Source organism: Oryzias latipes, chromosome 16, assembly GCF_002234675.1.
Source record: "Oryzias latipes chromosome 16, ASM223467v1".
Classification (NCBI taxonomy): Eukaryota; Metazoa; Chordata; class Actinopteri; order Beloniformes; family Adrianichthyidae; genus Oryzias; species Oryzias latipes.
In genome coordinates, this window is record NC_019874.2 from 15,364,670 (window position 1) to 15,387,063 (window position 22,394).

The following is a 22,394-nucleotide window of genomic DNA, read 5'->3' on the forward strand; positions in this document are numbered from 1 at the left end:
GAGAGACACACAAAGATCCCCTGTGTTCAGGCTGAGAGACTGGCCAAGAAAGGGAGCTAAAGATCTTCTAGTGTATCTTAGCTGTCTAAAGGGTCGATAGATCCTTCCCCTTTAAATAAAGGAGCCTACAATGTTCTTCCTCAGTCGTGGCAGTGTCAATGTGTGGCAGTCAATGCTCAGAAATATAACGAGGATTGAAAAGATACATCAATGCAGATCTGATTTCCCTGTTTCAAAAGTCAACATTAAGAGAGACTCAGATTGCTGTTATTAAAAAACATGATCCGTGTTTTGATTTTCCACATACAGACGACTGGATCCTTTCACCTCGCTCCCTCGTCTCCCCTCAACAGGCGAAGAATAAACATCTGTAATTGGAGACGTTCTGATTCGTAGGGCAGCCTGACAAATTGTTTCTGAGGGTGAGAAACTGATTTTTTTCTGATGTAAAAAAAAAAAAAAAAAGGTGTCATTTACTACTCAACCATCTCTCCTCAAAATTACTGAGTGGAGGAGCGCACAAATTCTATTTCTGCTTGAGTGTGCATTGGAGGATTGTGGGCACATTGGGAAACCATTTAAGTGACAATAAAGCAGACTTTTAATGTTTCTTTGATTATGTCTGTAATACCAAAAACTGAATTAGCATTTTATTTTTATAGTTAAAAATCTAAAATGCAATAATTCTGGTAATATTTATTCCTCATACACATCCAGCTCTCAGCGATTAGCTGGAGATGTATAAATAATTCATTTTCCTGCAAGACCAGATTTAAAATAGTCCACTATTGTTTCTGTCTGCTTGCGTGAAAGCTGTCTTATTGGATGGCAATTTGTTCCCTGCTGTTGTCGTTTCTTCTAGTATTTCCTGACTAGATTTTTTGTTGTGGACGTAACCACATGTGTTTGCGTGCTCTGCACCTTCTGTCATGACTTGAAGGATTGACAGACCCAGACGCTGAAACCCAGAGAGAGGACGAAGATAGGTGAAAGGTAAGAAATGGGTTTTATTTTCCTTCCAGGAAAGTTGGTGTGACTTGGTGGGCAGCTGGAGAGGAAAGCGGCTTGTGGCGTGGCTGGAGGTAAAAGCGCGGCTTGGCAAAGCTTGAGGGTTCCACCGGACTGCTGGAGAACTCGAGCTGACATCCACACTGGGGACTCTTAGAGACTGGAATCCTGAGACAGAGAGAGGCAGGTTAAGCACAAGGCCAGACTTAAACAAGAAAACATGAACTAGACTTGAGACCAGGTAGAGTCACCATAGAGGGTAACGAACTGGCGTTGGCTAATGGGTCTGGATCTCCTTAAGAGCAGAGCAGGTGATGAGGTGAATTGGTCCCAGCTGGTGGAGTCAGGAGCAGAGCAGTAGGGGGAGGGGGAGGAGACTGACAGGCACCATAACACTTTCTCTGACATTTCAAATATAGATCCACATCTTCATCCTGAAGAAAAGGATTTAAGAAGACTGAATGATGAACCCTTGCCAGTCTTCTGCCTACAAATTAAGCACGTAGAAATTTAATCAATGTTCTTTTCTTCATCATTTTTATCAGAATTTGAATAAAAAACTAATAAAATGAGCAATTATCAAAAGAGATCTGACGTAACTCCACAAAGGCTTTCACCTTTCCTAACTTCCTGTGACTTTTTTCCCTGTTTATAAAGAAGGGATTGATTTGAGTTTTTTGTCAAACCAAAAACCTTGCAGGTTCCTTTCGAGGTTGTTATGACGGTCTGACTCCCTGTTTGTTTGCTTAACTGTGCAACAACATGTTCACAGAAAATTATTCAATGAAAACTATTCCTGCCTCCTCAATGTGAACATCACTATCATAAATTTGAAAAAGCATCTTTTCAACAAAAAAGGTAACAATAGAAAACAAGGCAAATATTGGTGTAAAATTGGTGTAAAATTTTAGCTCATGATTTTAAATAAATATATTAATACATAAAATGCATTTTTGACAACATAAAAAAACAATCTTTAGAGAAATCACAGTGAAAATCTGCTGAGTGTAAAACCTCGAGAGACTATATTTCTACAGGTCACCGCACAGGCACCACTAGCACCTTCATCCCCCAAGCTTTCTCCAGTTCTTCCCTGAGTTCCTGGTATTTCTCCAGTTTCTCATGTTCCTTCTACCTGGAGTTTTCATTCACTTGGTACAGCCACATCCACAACAACTTTTCTCTGTATTTTATGCATCACTACAATGTCTGGCTGGTTCATCATTACCATTCTTTCCGTTTGTATCTGGAATTCCTACAGGATCTTTGTTCTCTCATTCTCTACCTCTTTTGGGGTTGTTTCCCATTTTGACCCTGGGGTTTCCAGTCCATATTCTGCACACATGTCTTTCTGTATATTATTCCAGCCACTTGGTTCCATGTATGCTTTCTCTGTCAGCATCTTACACCCTGTATGCAGTTATGTGCTGGATTTTTCAGTCAACTCTTTGCACAGCCTACTGGTGTGGTAGATCTGAGCCTTTATCGCTCTGGTGCTAAGGGCTTGTTCTTGTGCTGCCAGGATGAGTGCTTCAGTGCTGTCCTATAAGGCCAGCCCTTTTTAGCCATTGGTAGGACTTCATGATATCAGCCACTTCAGTTACAGTCCACTGATATATAAATGTGGAGACTTTTAAAATTGTAAAACAACCATCCAACCATCTTTTGTTTCAGCTTCCTCCTGTGCAGGCTCACAGGGGTTGCTGGAGCGGATCCCAACTCCTTCAGCATAAAGGCAGGATACAAATGTTCATTTCAAATCAAATCAAATCAACCTTTATTTATATAGCACTTTTTCAACAACATATGTCACTCAAAGTGCTGTGCATAAAATACAATACAATTTAAAAACAAGATGACAAGACAAACCGTGAGACAACCCCCCCCCCCCCCCCCCCCGCAAAAACACACACACACACACACACACACACATCAATAAATAAATAAATGAATATATAAATTAAAAAAGTGATAAAATGATAGAATGTAGAAACCAGGGTTTGTCCTGAAGTGGGGAAACGATATTTTGGGGACATGTCCACACCAGCGACCCCCCAACCCAAGTTCACGGAGAACACTACCACAGAACCCCCCAGATCCGATCAAAAGAGTCAGACCCAGGAGATCCCACTGCAGCGTCCCCGCTCACTGAGAAGGGTCAGTCACTGATGTGGAGGATCCCTCAGAGGAAAACACTGGAGTGTAATAAAATGTAAAAGGAATAAAATTAAAATATATATAAAACATGGACAAAAAACAAATAATTACATGAACCTTAATAGGCATATGAAATAGTAAGAGCGACTTAAAAATTAATAGGATAAATAAATAAATAAATGTATTTACATACACATATAAAACTAGTTAAAAGAAAAATAAATAATTAAAATATTAAAAAAAAAAAAAAACTTAAAATCCTAAAATTCAACTAAAAGCTAAATTAAAAAGGTAGGTCTTAAGCCTTCCTTTAAAAACATGAACAGTCTCTGCGGCCCTTAGGCTCTCTGGGAGGCTGTTCCACAGGCGAGGTCCGTAAAAACTGAATGAGGCCTCGCCGTATGTTTTTGTTCTTACTTTTGGAATAACCAAAAGGCCTGTATCAGAGGACCTCAGGGTCCGCGAGGGCTCATACTTTAAAATCATGTCAGATAAATATGAAGGCCCGAGACCATAAAAACATTTGTAAACCAATAAAAGAACTTTAAAATCAATTCTGAATTGCACAGGGAGCCAATGCAGCGATCTTAAAACCGCAGAGGCACCGCCTTGTTGTGTCAAAACATATAAACTGGATTCAAAAAAATGTTTTCAGAAATTCAGACGGAAATGCTGAAACTAAGTTCAAAATATCAAAATCCTTCATGAAAAAAAATTGCATTCTGACTTAGTTTTTCTTTCTGATGCACAACTAATTTCGCAAAATGGGCTTCTTCTTCTACCGGATTATTATTTTAGTTTTTGTTCCTAAAGTTAGCCTTAAGAACTATTTTAAACTAAAGGATAATTTTATAATATCCCCAGCAAGAAAAAAATTGTGTGGAGGATCCAAATGTGGAAGACCAAGAACTGTGGATGGAAACTCAATTTAATCATGAAAAATAAACTTAAACGTGACAAAATCAACAGATTAGGATGAAACAAAAACTGGGGTTAACCTATAAAAAGAGATACTAACGGGGTGACAAAACTGCTGACCTTGCAAAGACAGACTGGCAAACTAGACTCTTAAAAATACTGTGGGTTAATTGGCTAAAACACAACCATATGTGGATGATTAACCCTTGTGCTATCTTAGATGACCCCATCCTTACATTGGGGTCCCTACCATGACAAAGGTGGATAAAGGTGGAAAGACTTCATGTAATCCATGGACACCAGTGAAGATCACAAATCATTGAAGAAAAAAGTTTTAACGCACTGTCTATTGGGTCTAGATGACCCAACTCCCAATGTTAAAATGCCTAGGATAGCACAAGGGTTAACAAGTGAAACCCTGTGGGACTGTCAATGTGAGAGAAACACAAAACCTAATTTAAACACAAAGCATACCAAAAAGGGATATGCGTTAAGCGCGGAGGTGGACTGATCATGAGAAAAATTGTAGCTACAATGTATGTTGTGGTGTGCATACAGGTAAACAGGCTAACAAAAAGAAGCTTTGCAAAATGTTAAATCATTACGGAAGAGATTTTTTCCCCAGTGTTTTCTAAACACTAGTAGACCGAACACTTTCTCAACTCTATACTCTTTTTTATTTGTTTTTTGGACAGGCCTATAATTTTGTTAACAAAAAAGACTAATTTGCATTATTTTTCACACAAACAGATGTTTTAATCATACTATTGCATTTCACTGTAATTTTGTTGAGTTTAAGCCAAGGTCTCACCTCACCATATGTCAAAAGCTCAGATGTTTGTAACAATTTGTCAGTCAGACATTTACACACTGCAGGAAATATGATTTAAATGGAATATAGACCCTGGCTAAAAATTAGTGTTATTATTTAATGGCGTGTATTAATTCCAAATGACTTGGAAATTCTAGGACCCAAGCTTGGCTTTGCATCAGTAAAATGCAGGTAAAGTACATTGCTCAAGGGTACAACTGTTCCACATAATGCGTGTTGTATTAAAACAGGTCGTGATCAAATTAACTGGATCCGTGAATTGAAATGAAAAAGGGCCCTTTTCAGAAGAAAATAGATTAGTTTTGCTGATGGATGATAACTTGAAAGGCCTGTGCTGTGAATAAGGAATTTTGACCAGTTGCTGTAAAGCTGATTTATATCATTTAAGATGTTGTCCTGAGGGCCTGTGCAGGGGGGCGGGGAGATACGGCAATTTATCTATGAATACATCAAAGCCGTCTAAAGAAGCTTATTACCACAGATATGCTTCTTCGTTGTTTACATTGGCCGACCTTATTTACTTTAAGACAAGTTCACTAAACATGGTTTTAACTTCATGTCTCGTGGACTGTTTGCTGAGAGTTGAAAAACATCACAGTTGCTTGGGTCTGTCAAAGATTTGTTGTGACACCATGCAAGTCTGGTGCAGCGCTGACCTTTTAATAAGAATATATTAAACTGAGATCCCTCTGGCACTATTCATTATTGTTTTAACACCAGCTCAAGTGCTTTAGTGGAAAGTAGAAATTGTGGTTCCCCTCAACGTAGACCTGCTCATTATTGTCCATGTGAACAGCTTGTCTGATTCATTAAGCATTGCCCGCATTGTGGGCTCGAGAGACCCAAGAAAAGCAAAGAACAAGGAGCTGTAGGAGGGAGGGAGCATGATGGTAGGTTGTGGTTTAGTCCGGGTGTGCCTGAAGTGAAATATGATTGATTAGTGCGTTCTTGGGTTGACATGCCCTCGCTGCAGCTGAAACCTGTTAACTCGATGTGCAAGGACTGGGCTGAGGGAAGAATCAAACCTGTTGTGACTGCTACATGGCAAATATTATGGTTGGCTGGTCAGGCCACAGTTCAAGAACGGTAGAAGGAATGTAAGCAAACAGTCTACAGTGGGAATTGGGGTGTCTGTAGCACTGTGTCCACAACTGCTGATTGTAAAGTGTGATGGTTTATGGTTTCACAGATCTATGGGCAAATTACTTTCCTTTTTTAAAATCGTCTAATAAAATCAGTGCTCTTCAAAGCTGACCAGAAAGAGTCAAAGTTACATTCTGAGGATCATTGGAGAAAAACGAACCAACTAAGTGTAATGGAGGTGGGAGAAAATGCATTCAGAGTTAATGTCGCCAGCCTGAGCCACATTTGTTGGATCACCATAACTTCTTTTTCCACTCTTTTCATTAATCCTAGACGGATTAATGTGGATTTAGCAGAAACTGTGCCAAAGGTCAGATTAAATCAATTCTTGGTAACGTCAGGGCTTGGTGATTGTGAGTCAGGAGAAATACTATAAGGAGCACCATGATGAGCAGGGATGTGAGGCTTTCTGTGAGCAGCCATTAACTGTTAAATCAAAGTCTCAATGAAATCACTGTCGCTTTCATTATTGCTGTGTGTGGAAGTCTGCAGGGCCAGGTTCCAGATCTCCTCTGACCCCACTGTGCTTTATTAGCAGAGCGGTGCCTCTGCGGCATCAAATACCCTCGCAGTTTATTCCACTGGGCCAACACCACCCCATTCCTGCTGATAATTAGCGAACAGTAAGGCGTTGAGGGTAGGTGTTCTGAATCCACAGCGGTATCAAACAGAGCATTTAAATCACTGTTCTACAGGCGTCCTATCTTCACAACGGAAATGCCATTAGCACTTTTATTTCCACTCCTGTTCTTGATGATGAGTTATCGCAAAAGAGAAGGGGAAGGAGAGAAGTGGAAATTTGCCTTTCCAGCAAAGGCATCAGCCACTCTTTTAACAACCTAGTGAAAGTTTCTGAAGGAGCCATCATGTTTTTTCGCCTCAAAACCTTCAGCCAGGATAAAGAGGTGCTTGGATAATTCCCCTGCAGGAGAGTCAGTTGTCACACAAGTCTGCATACTGATTTGACTCAGTTCCTGTCGATGCTATGGCACCACAGAAAAAGGAATCTCCGCCGTTCCTGGACATTTTGTCCAAACATGTATGTCTGTGGCTGTAGAGGGGGCATTTGTGATGGGGACAATCATTGTAATCCTGAGTGCAGTGGGAGAATTAGTTGCTTACTGGGAGTGCACTGTGGCTGACACAGAAGTCCATACTTGACAGGCCTGCAATTGAAAACTTGCTATACTGTGAGTGACTGTTCTCTTCCTCCCATCTTCCACTTATCTAGTTTGCTCAGCCACTGGCACACACTCACATGCACTTGTACTGACACGCACACACACACGCACACAGACTGCTTTTATCACACGATTACTGGCTGCAACAACTGTCATCTGTGTTCTCTGCCCACTCTGGGAAGATGACTTGTGCTTGATGGTCAAAATCACTGGATTGTCTACCTTTTTCCACAGCAACCACTGCCTAAGGGTGAAGAGTAGGGAGGCCTGCACTAGTGCCAGGTTTGAAACTCTCAAAGCCTTCAGAGGTGATTTGGTGCCCCTGATATGTTGTTTTGTGTGCCTCTCCTAATTAGCTCCACGAACAAACAGTTGGGATGTCCCCCTCAAAGCTGCCGCAGTTAGTCAGGATTGCTGAAGAGCCAAAGATGAAGAGCTGACCTCAAAGTGTCAACTGGTGTTGCATTTCTTATCGTTTGCTCTCATAGTTCTACAGAACAGTGTTCACGATCAAGCTTTAGGCTGTTATTTGAAATCTGCTTTTTGTCCATAGTTGTTACATATATGAGAAAATTGGAAAAAATAAAATAAAATAAATAATACTAGAAAAGCTTCATAGCCATTTTTTTATTTAAAGACAACAAAAAAAAAATATTGCAGCTCATTATCAAGAAAAAGGGTGAACCTTGACCACCCACGCCATTCATTTGGGCAGCAAGAGGCTCATTATCCTTTTGGAAAGACTTTAGGTCAGATCACCACAACCTGATCTAAAAAGCCACGGAAACAAGTCCAGCTGAACTCAAAGGTTAGCTGATACATTAAAACTGTTTTTCATTGTTGTTTACTCTTGTTTGCCAATCAGAAAAGCGGAGAAGATGAAGAGAATGACATAAAATCAGAGGTTATTCCAAACATTCTCTGTGTTTAGTTGTGATATAATGCATCCCTATTCATAATGTTGCTTTTATTTGTTGACTCCTCACACAGAGAGGCAGTGCAGTTACAAAGACATGAAGAAGAAATGTTTCTGACAAATCTATGGGGTAAGGAATCTGTCAATAAGAAACGTATTCATAAAAACAAAGTTGTGAACAAATTGATAATGTGTCAATAAGAAAAATTATCATAAAGATAATGTTTGGACAAATTTATAATTTGTGCACAACTTGCACAAAACTACGAATACAACATTTAGTTTTACGTTTGACATGTCTGTTTTGAGTACGATTCATCTTTGTTCTGAATACGACTCTTGGAAGTCTTGAATACGAATGTTCACCCGTCAAACTGCCAAAAATACGTCGCAGGGTCACAGGCGTATACATCAAGTCCCGAAACATTGATTCAACTGAATAAGCATGCGTTTTGAGCCTCATTTATTAGGCCACGATAGAATTAAACTTTTTAGAATGTTATTGATTCGCTGACAGGAAAATGTGGGCAGAAATGTCTTCTTGATGCAAGAGGTCAGAGGAGAATGGCCAGATTGGTTCCAACAAATAAAAAGGCAATAACAAGCAAGAACAGGAAACTGAGACTACAATTCGCACAGGCTCACCGAATTTGAAGTATTAATTTCTGCTGCGACATTCGTATGCTAGGGTCAACAAAATGAAAACATGGATCCCTCCTGTCCTGTCTCAACGGTTCAGGCTGCTGCAGGTGGTGTAATGGTGTGGGGGTATATTTCTCTGCACACTTTGAGCCCCTTAGTACCAATTGAGCATGGTTACAATGCAACAGCCTACCTGAGTATTGTTGCTGACCATGTCCATCCCTTTATGACCACAGTGTACTCACTTTTTGATGGCTACTTCCAGCAGGATAACACCCCATGACATAAAGCTGGAATCATCTCAGATGGTTTCCTTGAACATGACATTGAGTTCACTGTACTAAATTGGCCTCCACAGTCACCAGATCTCAACCCAACAGAGCAACTTTAGGATGTGATGGAACGGAAAATTGGCATCATGGATGTGCAGCCGACAAATCTGCAGCAACTGCGTCATGATATCATGTCAATATGAACCAAATTCTCCAGTACCTTGTTGAATCGATGGCATGAAGGATTAAGACAGTTATGAAAGCAAAAAAGGGTGTCCAACTGGTACTAGCAAGGTGTATCCAATAAAGTGGCCGGCGATTGTAGAGTAAAATCTGTGTTGACTTTAATGTCTTTTGTCCCTGCAACTAATTCTGCAGTGGTTTAAATGTAATTATCAACTCCAGCTACAGAACATGTTGTAATCTGGTGTCAAATTATCGTTTTTACCGAGTTGGTGAGTAAGTGTTGACATAGCTACTTTTTTTTCTTTTGTAGACACTCAGGTTTGCTGACTGAAAGGTTTTATTTGGAGGCTCTGAAAATGACAGCAAGAACTGTTCAGTTTGACTTGTCTGCAAGATTGCTGGCAGTTGGCTCTCTGTCTCGTCGAAAATGCACTTCTGCAATCCCTTTTTAAAAAGTAAACAGGTCTGATTATCTGGGAAAATCAAGCTCAGCAGAAACTGGTCCACCGCTGCCATCTTTTCATGATGTATTCACCTGAAGGGCTGTGCTCTGGGAGGGAGCAGTAATTACAGGACATAACGACGGTTCAGGGGTGGATAGTGGTAAACACTGTCACCTCACTGAACAAGAACCACCACCTTAAAGTCACATTTGTATAATAATATTGCGTACGGATTTGCTCAAAGTATACTCTGGCTCCCTCCCACACTTCAAAAACACTCAATCTGATTGCTGATTCTGTCGCTGCGACCCCAAACAGAATGAAGCAGATGTAGAGAATAAATAAATGAAGGAACTTTGGTGCTTGTTTAATGTTGCCCTCGGCACTGTAAGAGTACATATCCAACTAATAGCAAATTTAAGAAATTTAATCAGCTTTTTTTTTTTTCTAAAGGTTTCATGAGGTATTATAAGATATTTCTGGAGCAAACATTGTTTTCAGAAGAGGGACACATAATTATCTCAATATCCCCTCCAGCATATTTCATTGATTCTAGGAAACATGGAGTAGTCTGGATGTTTTGTGAACCGAGTCATTGTAAGGGAATTAGCCCTACATGTCTAAAGCAAAAACATGTTCACTCTTTCCCTTATTGTTGTATATATTTTTACATAATAATATTTTCAATAGAAAACAGCTTAAGAGCCATCAATTTATGTGCAGTGTCGCTCTAGCTTTTCACATCTGTTTTTCTTGGCTCCATGTCTGTCTGTTTTTTTTATGGCAATTGAACTTTTCTGGTGTTTCCCCTATTATCTGTCCTGGGGTCAAACAAAACAGCAGTGGAGCTCCTCCTCAAGAAACAACTGATTTGCTGCTTTTTTTTTATCTGCTTGTTGCTATTGGAAATAAAGGCACTCAACACCCAAGGGCCCTTTCTTAGTCTTGATAGAGCTGGCTATCTGTTCCAAACCTCTTGGCTTTTTCTATACCTCTCCTGACTTGATGGCCACAATCTATCAGCATGGCCACTATCACCACCATGGCCTCATCTTTAGTCTGGCTGGAGGGAAAGACAGGGAGGGGAATGGTGGTTTGGGTGAAGTCTGAATGCCACGGCTGACTGATAATGCAACAAAGCTGCTGTCCACTCGTCTATGTGTGTCAAATATGCTGCTGGAATAATCTGCAGCAGAGGAACTGGAGCACACAGTTACTTTGGCCGTTGGCTTTGCTAGCCGACACTGAATCCAAATCCTACCCAGGCAGAGCAAAGAGAACGCAGGCAGGACTTTGCTGAGACCCTGCTTCCCTTCCGGCTGTGACTCACTGAGTTCAAGCCTGCATATATGTCCTGTCTGAAGAGGCTTACTCTTAATTGAGTTGCTCACACAGCCACTGGCCCTGAGGGACACCTCTGTGTCACTTCGCATGATTAACCTAAATTTCAGTCGTCATCCAGGACTGCTGCCACATCTGGTAAGTGCACATAGCATGTGTGGAGACATCAACAATGAGGGGGGGGCAGAACGGAAACCCAATTGGGTGAAGAGGAAACAAGGCATTTGATTTTTAATGAGGGTGACATAATAAACTTAATAAATCTACCATTTAATATTCACATCCATATACTGAGATTAAAGTGGGAGTTGAGATCATTAGGATCCCTTTAAAAGCCCTAACTTCCCTGCCTCAGCAAAAGCTGTACTGCATTGATGTCAAACAGTGTGTATTGAGCTGGTCAAGTGGATTTAAAAATGTCCTCTTGTCAGACTGGATTCCATTAAACAGTGCTGGTGCGGACCAATTTGGGCCTTTTACCTGTGGCACAGCTCCAGGGAATACATCTGTAATGTATGAGGCTCTCAGTAACATTGTCTCAGGGCTAAGATGCTCTTTCCTCTGCTATATGGAAGGAAAGCCAAGGCAGTGAGTAAAGAGGAATTCTCTCAATTTCTGCATTGAGCCAATCGGACCTTTCACTTATTGGCACTCTCAGATGCAGTATAAATCACGTCAAACAGCATTGACCACAGCCTTAGTCATGAACAGTAGCTCACAACAACACATAGATTTGCTGTTGTCTTTGATCAATGTGAAGTTATTTAGCAGCTCAGACAGGCAAAGAACCAGTGGGTACCAATGTTTTCCTTTTCAGCGTTCACAGCTTTTACTTGTGTTCATTTACACTTGCTTCCTTTTTCATGCTTATTTTATTTTCCAAACACTTGTGTGCATGGCAGCTCTCGCACTGCCAAGCCACTCATGGAGAAGAGATGGGTATGGGGAGTCCGTGGGCCAGCAACCATGAAATAAATATGGATGGTCATGAGTGAGATGAGTGAGGATCATCTGTTTTGCCATCTGCTTGTATGCGAGTGTGGATGTAATGACTGTAGTCCTGCCTTGCCCACTGAGCCCTCTGACGCCAGGAAGACTCTTGACAGAAATGCACTCTTATAGGACCTGCAAAGTCACACACACACACATACAACATTGCGTGTACACAATCATTCATGCGTGCAAACAGAACTACACACAAAACATCACCGGTTCAGTACATAGTCAATTCTTCCCTCTATAGGGTATAGTACACACTATTGTCTGCATAGACACTACAGTGGTTTCTCCTTCAGGCTCAGGTAGTCTGGGCTGTGGCATGTGTTCCACTATCTTGCCTTTTCTGTGAGCATCTGGCCCACTGTGGCTATTAGAAATGACAGGTTGACAATTGGCAGGCAGGATTGGTGTTGGTGATTGTTCAGTTGGCAGTGTCCTGCCATGTGACAGTCTGTTAGTGTCCCTGCATAAAGAACAACATTGGACTTGCATTGGGAGCACTCTGGGCACTGAAGAGAAAAAAAAAATCAGCACAAACCCACTAGCAACTCCTTCACCCCCCCCCCCCCCTACCACCACCGCCACCACCGCCACACACACACACCTCCCCTTCTCTCTGTTCCCCAAGCAGACAATCCTCTTTTTTCCTTGGATGGCTTCGTCGCTGAGGGCTGGTAACAGTATGAGTGTATGTTTGTGAACAAAAGAGAGGAGGAAAAAAACAGGCTGTTGAATTATACATATTCCTTATGGAGGGTGACACAGTAGGAGCTCTCAGAATCAATCTTGACGCTTGGATGGAATCATAGAGCGCAAAGAAAATGGCAAACATTGCTGTGGCTCAATGGCCTGATGCTCTCATAAATATGTTTTTATGGCCCTGAATGAGTGGGGCCAAAGAGATGTTTGGTGCTCATAAAGGTGGGTGTATGTGAGACTGTTACAGTAAAATGCCTCACACTGGGGGGTTATGAAACATTCCTAATTTAATTAGCTTATACAATATGAAAATCAATTGCATGTCGATCATAGTTCAGTGTTTTTTATGCACCGTAAACAAAATCAGTGCAAGAAAACACCTGATTGTTCATGCTATCTTGTTTCCGACTGTGTCAAGATGAAGATGCTTCAACTTTTACTTAACTGACCACTTGCAAAACAAAGTTGCAAATGGAGGTAACGGGCCAGAACAATTTCCAATTCAGGCGCATCTCTTTTACCGGGTTCTCCGAGGACAAATCGAAAATTTTGCTGCCTATGAATTTTTGTCCATCCTTTGGGTTAAGTGTTGTCTTGGGAACTTGGAGAAAGCCAGGCAGGCAGCTGTGGGCAGAGTGGGGTGAGGGAGACTGCTAAGAGGCTCTTGAACTACAGTTTACTGTAAGTGGAGAGTGTTGAATGAAAAAACTATCCAAGAGGAGAAAAAGAAGGCAAGAAGAAGCACCAGATTTGTGGCTTGGATGATTTGTTTTGCTTGTCTACACCCTCTGAAAGCTGACAGCCCCCACTATCCGTGAAGAACACAAGAAATTGGAAAAAGGCAACTTGCCATGTACAAAGTCATGAGATTTAAGCGTCAAAGCTACTTTATTTCTTGCCATAATGTAGCTTTTTTTGCTTTCCATTCAACTCCTTTGCTGTTGTTCCTTGTTTCTTTTTGTCTGATTAGAAAACTCACAATGTTCTCTTTGGTAAAAAGAAAAAAAAAAGCAGCATGCTGCAAAACAACAAAACAGGCATTGAGCTGTGATGTTTTTCTCTTTTATTCAGTTTGAAGCTTCACCAACTGGCACACTGTACTGCAATGTTTTTCATGTTGCCCTGGAACTTAAGCTACAGTGGAAACACCCTGTGATATATATGGCCTACAAATAAGAAAATAAAAAAACATCATATTTACTGATGTGAAGTTGTCATGGGACGCTACCTTATGCTTTGAGAATGAAGCAATTAAAGGAGACCCTGCATGCCCTTTTACTTATTTATCTCTTGTGTTATTGAGCCACAGGGAATTGCAAAGAATTAGTGTTGCAAAGTTTAACTTTAGAATACAGTTGTGTGTGTGAAGATGATGCTAAGGGAATTCCATAGGCAGATGATCAATGCCTTTCAGCTCTGACTCATCTACCAAATCAAACGTGCCTCACTTTTGTGAGCTACAATCCTAACAAAGCCTGGTAAAAGCTGTTGGATTTAAATAGAACAGGCCAAACCTTGGCACTTGCTCTATTCCTTGCCCCTCAGAGGGCTAGAAATAACTAAGATCTGCCCCAGAATGTCACAGGGAAACTGGGATTAAGTTCAGCTTGATGCTGCCTGTCTATCCACTGCCCAGCTTTCCACCAGCGCTTTCCCAGCAGCACTCTCACATCTTTGTGGGTCACATCTCTGAATCCCTGTCATCAAGGGTGGCGGGTGTTAACGTCAGACCGGGATATCTCCTCCCAAAACCCTTCCCTCTGCCTCTTTCCTTCCTCCGATAACAGCTAATCCTTGCCCCACATTAGACTGTGACCAAGATCAATTAAAACCCTGCCTCATCGATAGCAATCTTCCTCTGCAGCCAGTGGTGAGAGAAGTCCATGTGTGTGCATCACATAGATACACATGTCTAACTCTGGGTGTGATGAAGGAAAAAGCCATGCCATCTCCATCCTCTTCAGATGGTTGCCAAGCCACAGGAGGAGCCCGCCATTGATTTTCATCGCCTCTTAACCGAGATGAAAGACAATAAAAACAATAGCTGTGATGATCACAGCACTTTTGGCCATCTATGCATATAATGATTACCCATATCTTAATTAGTATTTCTTCTGTTGCTTTAATTATATTATTTGGCACCAGCCTTTTCATTGCTGTGAATTCTGCAAAGAAAAGGAATAAAGCTGAGTTTCTATTCTCTATTTTTGCATGCAGCTGTTTGTGTTTAGTAGGTCTTCTTTCTGCATTTTCCTTTCCTCTTCTAATTTCTCCTTCTGGAAAGAGTCCACTAGAGAACTCATGCACCAACAGACCTTCTCCCTGCCTATCAGTTTTATTTATAAAAAAGTTTAGTGTGAGTGGGCACCATTTTCTGTTGCATATGGCGTGCCAGTTTTACACTGCATGGTTGCTTCCAAAACCATTGGCAAAACAGTGAGACTGTTTGGCAGAAAGGAGAGCTTGATTTTGGGTTGCCAAACAAGCACTGGCAGATGAAAAGGAGGGATGGGTGGTGGGAGGAGTAGGATGCTATGAAGGTAGCGGATGGAGAGGGGACGGCAGTGAACACGGCAGGACAGGGCGGGAACAGACACGGAGTAAAGTCTCCTGCGTGCAGGTTGACTGCCAAGCCGACTGTCATGTCAGCCACAGGGATTGGCTGCTGTGGGCGTCAGGTTGTTTTGGTGTGTACATCAAAAGGACAGACTGTGAACCTTAAAACATAAGTCACACTCCCACTATTTATCAGATCTTTCACAACTTCTTCATCGCTTTTTCCACCTGCTGTCTTTTACTCTTATTTCCCAAGGGAGGGATATGCGAGGTTTTGCAGAATCTTTTGGATCAGAAGGGCAGACTGCATGCCCGCAGGGCAGCCATGATGGAGCAGGAAAAAAAACACCCATGTATGGAAGACGAAACTGTGGAAATCCAAAGGAGAGGTGGTCAATAGTTAGCTCTGGATACTGTGTTATCAACGAGGGTGTGAGAAGTCTTCCAGTAGGAAAAGAAATTTCCGCAGCCAAAAGAAAATTGCCATCTGCTGCCACTTTACCCTCCTTCCAATGTGCTTCAGTTTCATTTTAGCACCACTGTCAGCACTGTTTCAATTACATTCCACAGCTTATGTCTATACTGGATTACAACAGCTCGGTGTTCATGTGTAGGGCTGTGAGCTGACTTGTGCTTCCAGGCTATATAGAGCTTTGTTCCTTTATCATCTAACCAAAGACAATAGAGTGCTTAGCCTGCAAGCAGTTCCCAGCCCATCACAGTGCAGTAGAGGAATTAAGATCTGAATGATCCCAATTCAAAACAAAAAGATCCATTTTTGATTTGGTACTTTCCTCTTTCTATAGAGCTTTTTTTAATTCTTATTTTCAGTCCTTATTGGCTGTGCTTAGTTGTGACCTAGTTTGTTGAGGGGGTGGGGGTATTTGGCCAAGCCTTGGGAATCAGAGGCAGATTACTTTCTGTTACTTTTCCCCAGCAGAGCTCCATATGTCAGAGCTGTTGCTATTTTAAATGGGAGTCACTGAGAGTCAAGCAACTTGTATGAATGAAGTGCTCAGATTTGCTAAGCAGCAGCATACCCAATATGTGCAAAGAAAATGTTATTTATGTTGGTACATAAGGATTGCAGTTGCCACAGGAAACCATAGACACACAAGCTGTGTGTCAAAGCTTTCATTTCATTTCAATTTAATTAGTTTCAGCTGAGTTTGTTTAGAAAATGATTTTAAAAAGCTCCTTATGCAGACATGAAACGGGTCAAATCCAAATATAGTCAGGCACAATTCCATTCAATTCACTTTAAATATATTTTTTATTAAAAAATTACCCATGCACAAGCAAGGTAAATAAAAGCATCCTGATCATGCTCAGCTGGTGGGTGACACTTGAAAAAGTTATTTATTTGTTAACACAAAAATAAACTTATTGCAGAACAAGACGACAGTAGATAACTTTTCACTAAGCTAAATAAAAGGAGTACAAACCATAGAACCAGGGAACGACTGCACACAGAGATGGAGTTTCTCCTTCTGCAAAAGAAAGAAAATGGATGGAAAAAATAGACACTGGGGGAATTATTCTGAGCTTCTGCTTTTCCTTTTACCCTTAAGGTGCAGAGGAGGAAGTTTCAATGCTAACTCTATACCAATACTCTGTGTATTTAATAAATTCTATTGAATGGACCAAGCTGATTCCTCATCCCTTTTATCTTGAAGAATTCTTCAAAAACATGAATAAAGAATCTGGTTGAATACAGACTCATATAGAAGTAACCTGCTTTGGTGCTATTAAGCATGCAAACTTGAGCTTCCCTCTGTTCTGTGCTTGATCATTTCTATTATTTTTTTATAAATGCATCCATCTTGTTTTTTTATTTTTTTTTCTGATTTAACTCCTTGATGTCTAAATTTATTTCTGCGAAGGATCTTTTGTTTTATTTTCCATCTATGAAAAAAATCTTATTTTTTTGCTTTCATATAGATGCTAAATTAAGGGGATTTTGGACCGGAAGTGATGTTTGCGTCAATAGTATAACAAATAGTGTAACAAAATTAACATATCGAGTTTTTTCTCTCATGTCACCCATCTGCCTAAAAGTTGAGACTTTTGACATGACACATATGTACAATTGAATAAACTGTATTATCAATGTGTTTTGATATATGACTATTCAGGATGCTTCACCAGTATTTGTAGCAAAAAATTAATTGATTGTGGCACCAGTGGACAGTCAGCGGGATTAGAACTGTGGACACACAGCCTTAGGGAAGACATCTATCAGCTAAGAAATCTAACCATTTATGTTGCTACGAGAGCCATAGTTGAGTGTGTTGTGCATTAGCTTGTTATCTCATTTAATTATGTTTACTATTTCCAACTCAATGCCAGCGAAGAGCAAGTACAGGAAGGAGAAGGTGCCAATGGATTTGCTTGATAAGAAAATAAAAATAAATCTGAAAATACTGCAATGAAGGAAAAATGGTTCCTCTTTAACCTGCTGAAAGTTTTCCAGATTTTCTGCAAAATGCTGCTCAAGAAGGTCAGTCACAGTTCTGCTGCCCCCCACATGCTCCTGAGGCCCTGATGTGTACTGTAATTACATTTCTGTGGAGGTGCACACCACAGGATGTAGGTAGCTGAACACCTCAATACAGAGGCATCACTCAGCCTTAAGAGCATGTGTTTGCAGCTTAATTTAGAAGTGAGCAGAAGCAGAAGGAAATGGATTGTGTGGCTTGTTCAGCAGCCATCTCCAGTTTTCCAATCCCGATAATTATCGAACACCCGAACATGCTTCTCGGAATTTTCAGCAGGTAGTTCTTTATTCAGTCAAATAATATGAACATTTGATTAAAATTAGCTTATGTAATTAGCCTATATTAGCTTTATGGGAAAAAATGTTTGATTTTGCTGAACGTTGTAAAAAAAAAAAACACATGAGGACTATCTGCACGGTACATTGCAAGCTAAAAGTCAAACTGAGAAAATATTTGTCATCTGTCCCACATATATTTTGTTTACTTACCCTTATCTACCCTTACTTACCCTTGCCCAGTGGCGTGGTAAACACTCTTGTGTTATCCACAACCCTGTCTGTAATTAAGCATGTTCAGGGGTGAAGACCTCATTGGATTGCAAAGCATTTGGAGTCTTATCCAGCTGAAGTCAGCTTACAAAGGAAATTAGGGATCAAGAGTAAATGACAAGAGGATAAAGAGAAAAGAAAAGACTAGTGTGTTTGTGTGTGTGTGTGTGTTTGGGGGGTGTCTGACAATATTACATTTGGGGCTTGTTTGTTATGATAGTTTGCCAATAGGACCATTATAAATCACTATGCCTTTCTTTTCAGTGCATTCAGATGATGGCCAATACACAGTTTAATTTTAGAGTATTAATCTAAGGATCTGTTGATTTTGCACATATTAGAATTTTCCTAATATTGTAGGGTCATATTTGATGTTAGAAACCTCAACAAGTTTGTTGATTCTGCAATAATCAGAAAAAAAAAAAACTAGCAACATCAACCACAGCACAAACAAGTAGGATTTTCAGAAAATCTGTGCATCACTTGATAAATGATAAAAGAAAAAAAGTGGATCCAACAACTTAAAGAAAAGCATCCAGTGCAATTGGAATAAATCTAGTCACAGAATCAATGGAAAACAGAAGAACAATGGCAGATCCGGAAAAAGTGAAGCTAAAAATAAGAAACCTAGACCTCAAATCTTTCTTACATCTACTACTTTACAATTAACAGTTCTCTTTAGCTAATGGCTTCACATCTTTTGAAGCCTCTCTCCCTTGACACCACAGGCACATCTGGAAAACCACTAAAGCAATACTCTTGAGCACTGCTAATCACAGTGAGCAGATTGCTAAGGGCCATCATACCCTCACCCTGCTGTGAGCTTTAAATGTATTCCTTGAACCTTCAACTTCTCTCCATGTCCGTTCAATTTCATGTTTTCTGGCCTAAACCAGTACCATAAAGCTCAACACCCAGACTGGCCCCTGTGGTACATTTATCTGTGTTTACAATCCAGCATCTTCTGAATGTGTGGTAATGGTGGAAAAATTGAAGCCTACTGAGACCACACAATTTTTTTGTGTTCCAGAGTACATTTGACTTCAAGGCATTGAACACTAGGTCTGCTCGCGAAAGTCTGCAACAGCCTTGTTTGCTGGTCCCAAAAACCGTATAGTTGAACCCTGAGAGCAAAACATGGGCGTGTGTTATGAGATTAACAGCAACAAATTAATCCAACCTTTAGAGGATCTGGATTGCATTAAAAACACTTGAAGACATGATAAGTGGTCTATCTGGTCTGGTGCCGAAGCTAACTACCTGCTGGACTCAAAGAAAACAGACCACAAACATGAATAGTTGCAAGTTGTTGAAGTAGGCAAGCTGTGACAAGTCTTGCTTGGGCAGAGTGTAATCTGGCATAAGTGTTACCTGTGCTGGAACACTAATGGTAAAAAAGTACTTTCAGTGCAGCCTGGAAAGATGAAAAATATGTCATGCATTTGTCTTGGTTTGGTGTAAATGGCATGTTGTGAATAAGTCATTGTGGACTAGGTGGGATTTGGCCCAAGAGACTGCTCTCAAGTCCTGTGCAGTCATCACAATGCCACACAGTTTAGTCAAGATCGTAAAGTTTAATTCAGTTTAAATCACACATTGTACGCAGTGTAGGGATACGACTTTTTTTTGTCATCAAACCCAACCCCGGCCCTCTTCGTGGTCCATCTGCATGCTATACAAAGGTGCGCCGGCGCAGGTCATCTAAGGCGCTCGGCTGCATTGACCTCAGTAACCTCTCGAGATGTGTGTGTATCCTGTGTTGTTGTTTGTCTGACCTTCTTCATCGAGATGTACTGGAACTGAGTTTCTCCTTGTTGGGATTAATAAATAAAGTTTTCATTCATTCAATCAAGAAGGTCCCCCCTGCAGTGACGGGGTTCAGCACAATGCTCCACCACCAAGAGTCCCACAAGCCTCAGATGAGGAGCCCCTAACCACTGGGCAGTCATGAGCATCCCTCAACCCCAGACACAATTCAGAGCCACTAAAAAAAACACCTAAAAGCACTCCAGTAAGACAATTAGCCCCCGACAGAATGTCCAACAGAAATCAAACATAGTCAAGCTGGAGGAGTTATATAATTCATGATTTATGACATACCCTGAGATCTCAGGTATCTTTCTCTCCCAGTGTGAAGAAGGGACTGCTAGGCCAAGGGCCAAGGGAAACAGTCACCACTGGTGGACTGCTGGCTCCTCCCACAAAGGATGGAGTTGGGGACAGAGAATCAGTGGTGACTACATTCAATTTATTTCAATTACATTTAATTCAATTCAATTTGAGTTTATATCTTGGAATCACTAAAAGATGAGAATAGCATGAAATCTAACATTTTTCAAATTATGTAAACTAAAAAAGATCCTCATTTTCTCAACATATAAATGTTAAAAAGAAAGACACAAACAAACTCTGTAACGCTAGGCTTGCAATGAAACAAAAGGCCAGACCTTGACCAATTTGGGTGGTATATCTTCTTTGAGCCTGTGGTAAACATAAAGAGTGATCAACGTTTGACCCTTGGGTCAATCCTGTCACACAGCTTACCATGGCATTCTCAAGTTCACTAGTCTGCTGCTGAAGTAGTTTTAGATGGCAGCAACAAGAGTCAGAATGAAATACCCACCGGGTGTTTCTGTGTGACACAATCCTGAATTCAAAGAAGATTCTAATTAGCTTCCTGGTCATGCAAACATTTACACATTTGCATGGTGATACACGACTCATAAGTGCTCACATCATGTGTTTACACTACTCAAGATGGACAAAATGTTCCCAACCAAATGGTCACAGTAAGAGAACACTTTGAGCAAATGCAATAAATGTTAGCGATTTAATGACTGCTGAGACAAATCACTCAACACACAGTCAGAGCAGACAGATGCGAAACGTACTAATCAACATGGGTGAGTACTGCGGGCGGATTACTCATCTGTGTCTCACCTGCCCTGTGCCACATGAGGACATTTGGATAAAGCTGGCCACTGGCTCCAAAGAGGATCCTAGTGTGAGCGTCATTGTGTGAGCTTGTGTCTGTGAGGATGTGTTGGGTGTGTGGACTGCCCCTCAAAAAAAATACCCATGGCTACTTTTAAACTTGTATCAGATGATTAGACTTGGGTTGCATCCCAGAACACCGCTCAGCCCCAGCAGGGATTCAGCAGGGAGCATAGCAGCCAATGCATAATCTCTCAAGATGGGGGGAACTCACACTGATCCAGTGAGTGAGTCCCTATCCTGCAACATCAAATGTGTGAGAAGCTTACTGAAGATCTAACTAAGACAGTATTGAAAATGTGACAAAGGCAACTGTCTTTTATACTCCTTATGGTGTCAGGACAGTCATTTAGCCCCAAAAAGAGAAAAAAAAAGCTTTTAGGAACAACGGCAGCATCAGCTCAATGTGAGGAAGAAATAGAATTTTGGTCTTCTCTGTCTGCCAAATAGAAAGATTGCAACAGCTTCCATTCATTTCTGATCAACAATGAACAAGTGGGAAATTAATGGTGTGGTTCTTTTGCCACAAAACCGTTTGCTTTGAATCAGAGTGGAACACAGGACAGAATTGCATAGATTCTGCTGGAAAAAACTCCAATTGTTTAAAAGTTTACAAATCTAATGTATTTTATTAATTATGGTATACAAGTAAATATCAACAAAATTAGAAATGGTAATACTTATACATTTATAAATCTACACTATAGTCATTTTGCATGTCACAAAAACAAGCATTCCAGATCCTCCAAAAGGTAGAATACTTAAAGCATACTAATCAACATTTTATACAGTCGAAATTATTAAAACTACAGAATCTTGTAAAATATCAAAACATTCTAATATCATTTAACGCACATAACTACTTACTGCTAAATACCATCCAGAAATTGTTCACAGTTGGAAAAAAGTCTCTTAATTTCAGGAGAAAAGGAAAATGGAAATTACAATTGGTATGAACCAACCATAGGGGATTTAGTGTATCTGTGTGCTCAACAAAAATTTGGAATCGTCTGGGGTTTGAACAAAAACAATGTAAACTATTCAGAAGTTTAAAAACAGTT

At 40.6% G+C, this 22,394-nt stretch overlaps 1 long non-coding RNA gene across 2 annotated transcripts; it reads right to left on the reverse strand.

Moving 5' to 3' along the window:
* Positions 1-987: 987 nt before the first annotated feature.
* On the reverse strand, positions 988-21,902 carry LOC110016645. 2 transcript variants are annotated; one of them, XR_002291961.1, is made up of 3 exons: positions 21,280-21,902; positions 16,739-16,783; positions 988-1,442 (listed from the first exon to the last, which is right to left on the reverse strand). It is a non-coding gene; the product is annotated as an uncharacterized LOC110016645 (long non-coding RNA). The 2 variants fall into 2 exon arrangements; XR_002291960.1 differs by lacking the exon at positions 16,739-16,783 and having other exon boundaries at positions 21,280-21,886.
* Between the last annotated feature and the right edge of the window lie 492 nt (positions 21,903-22,394).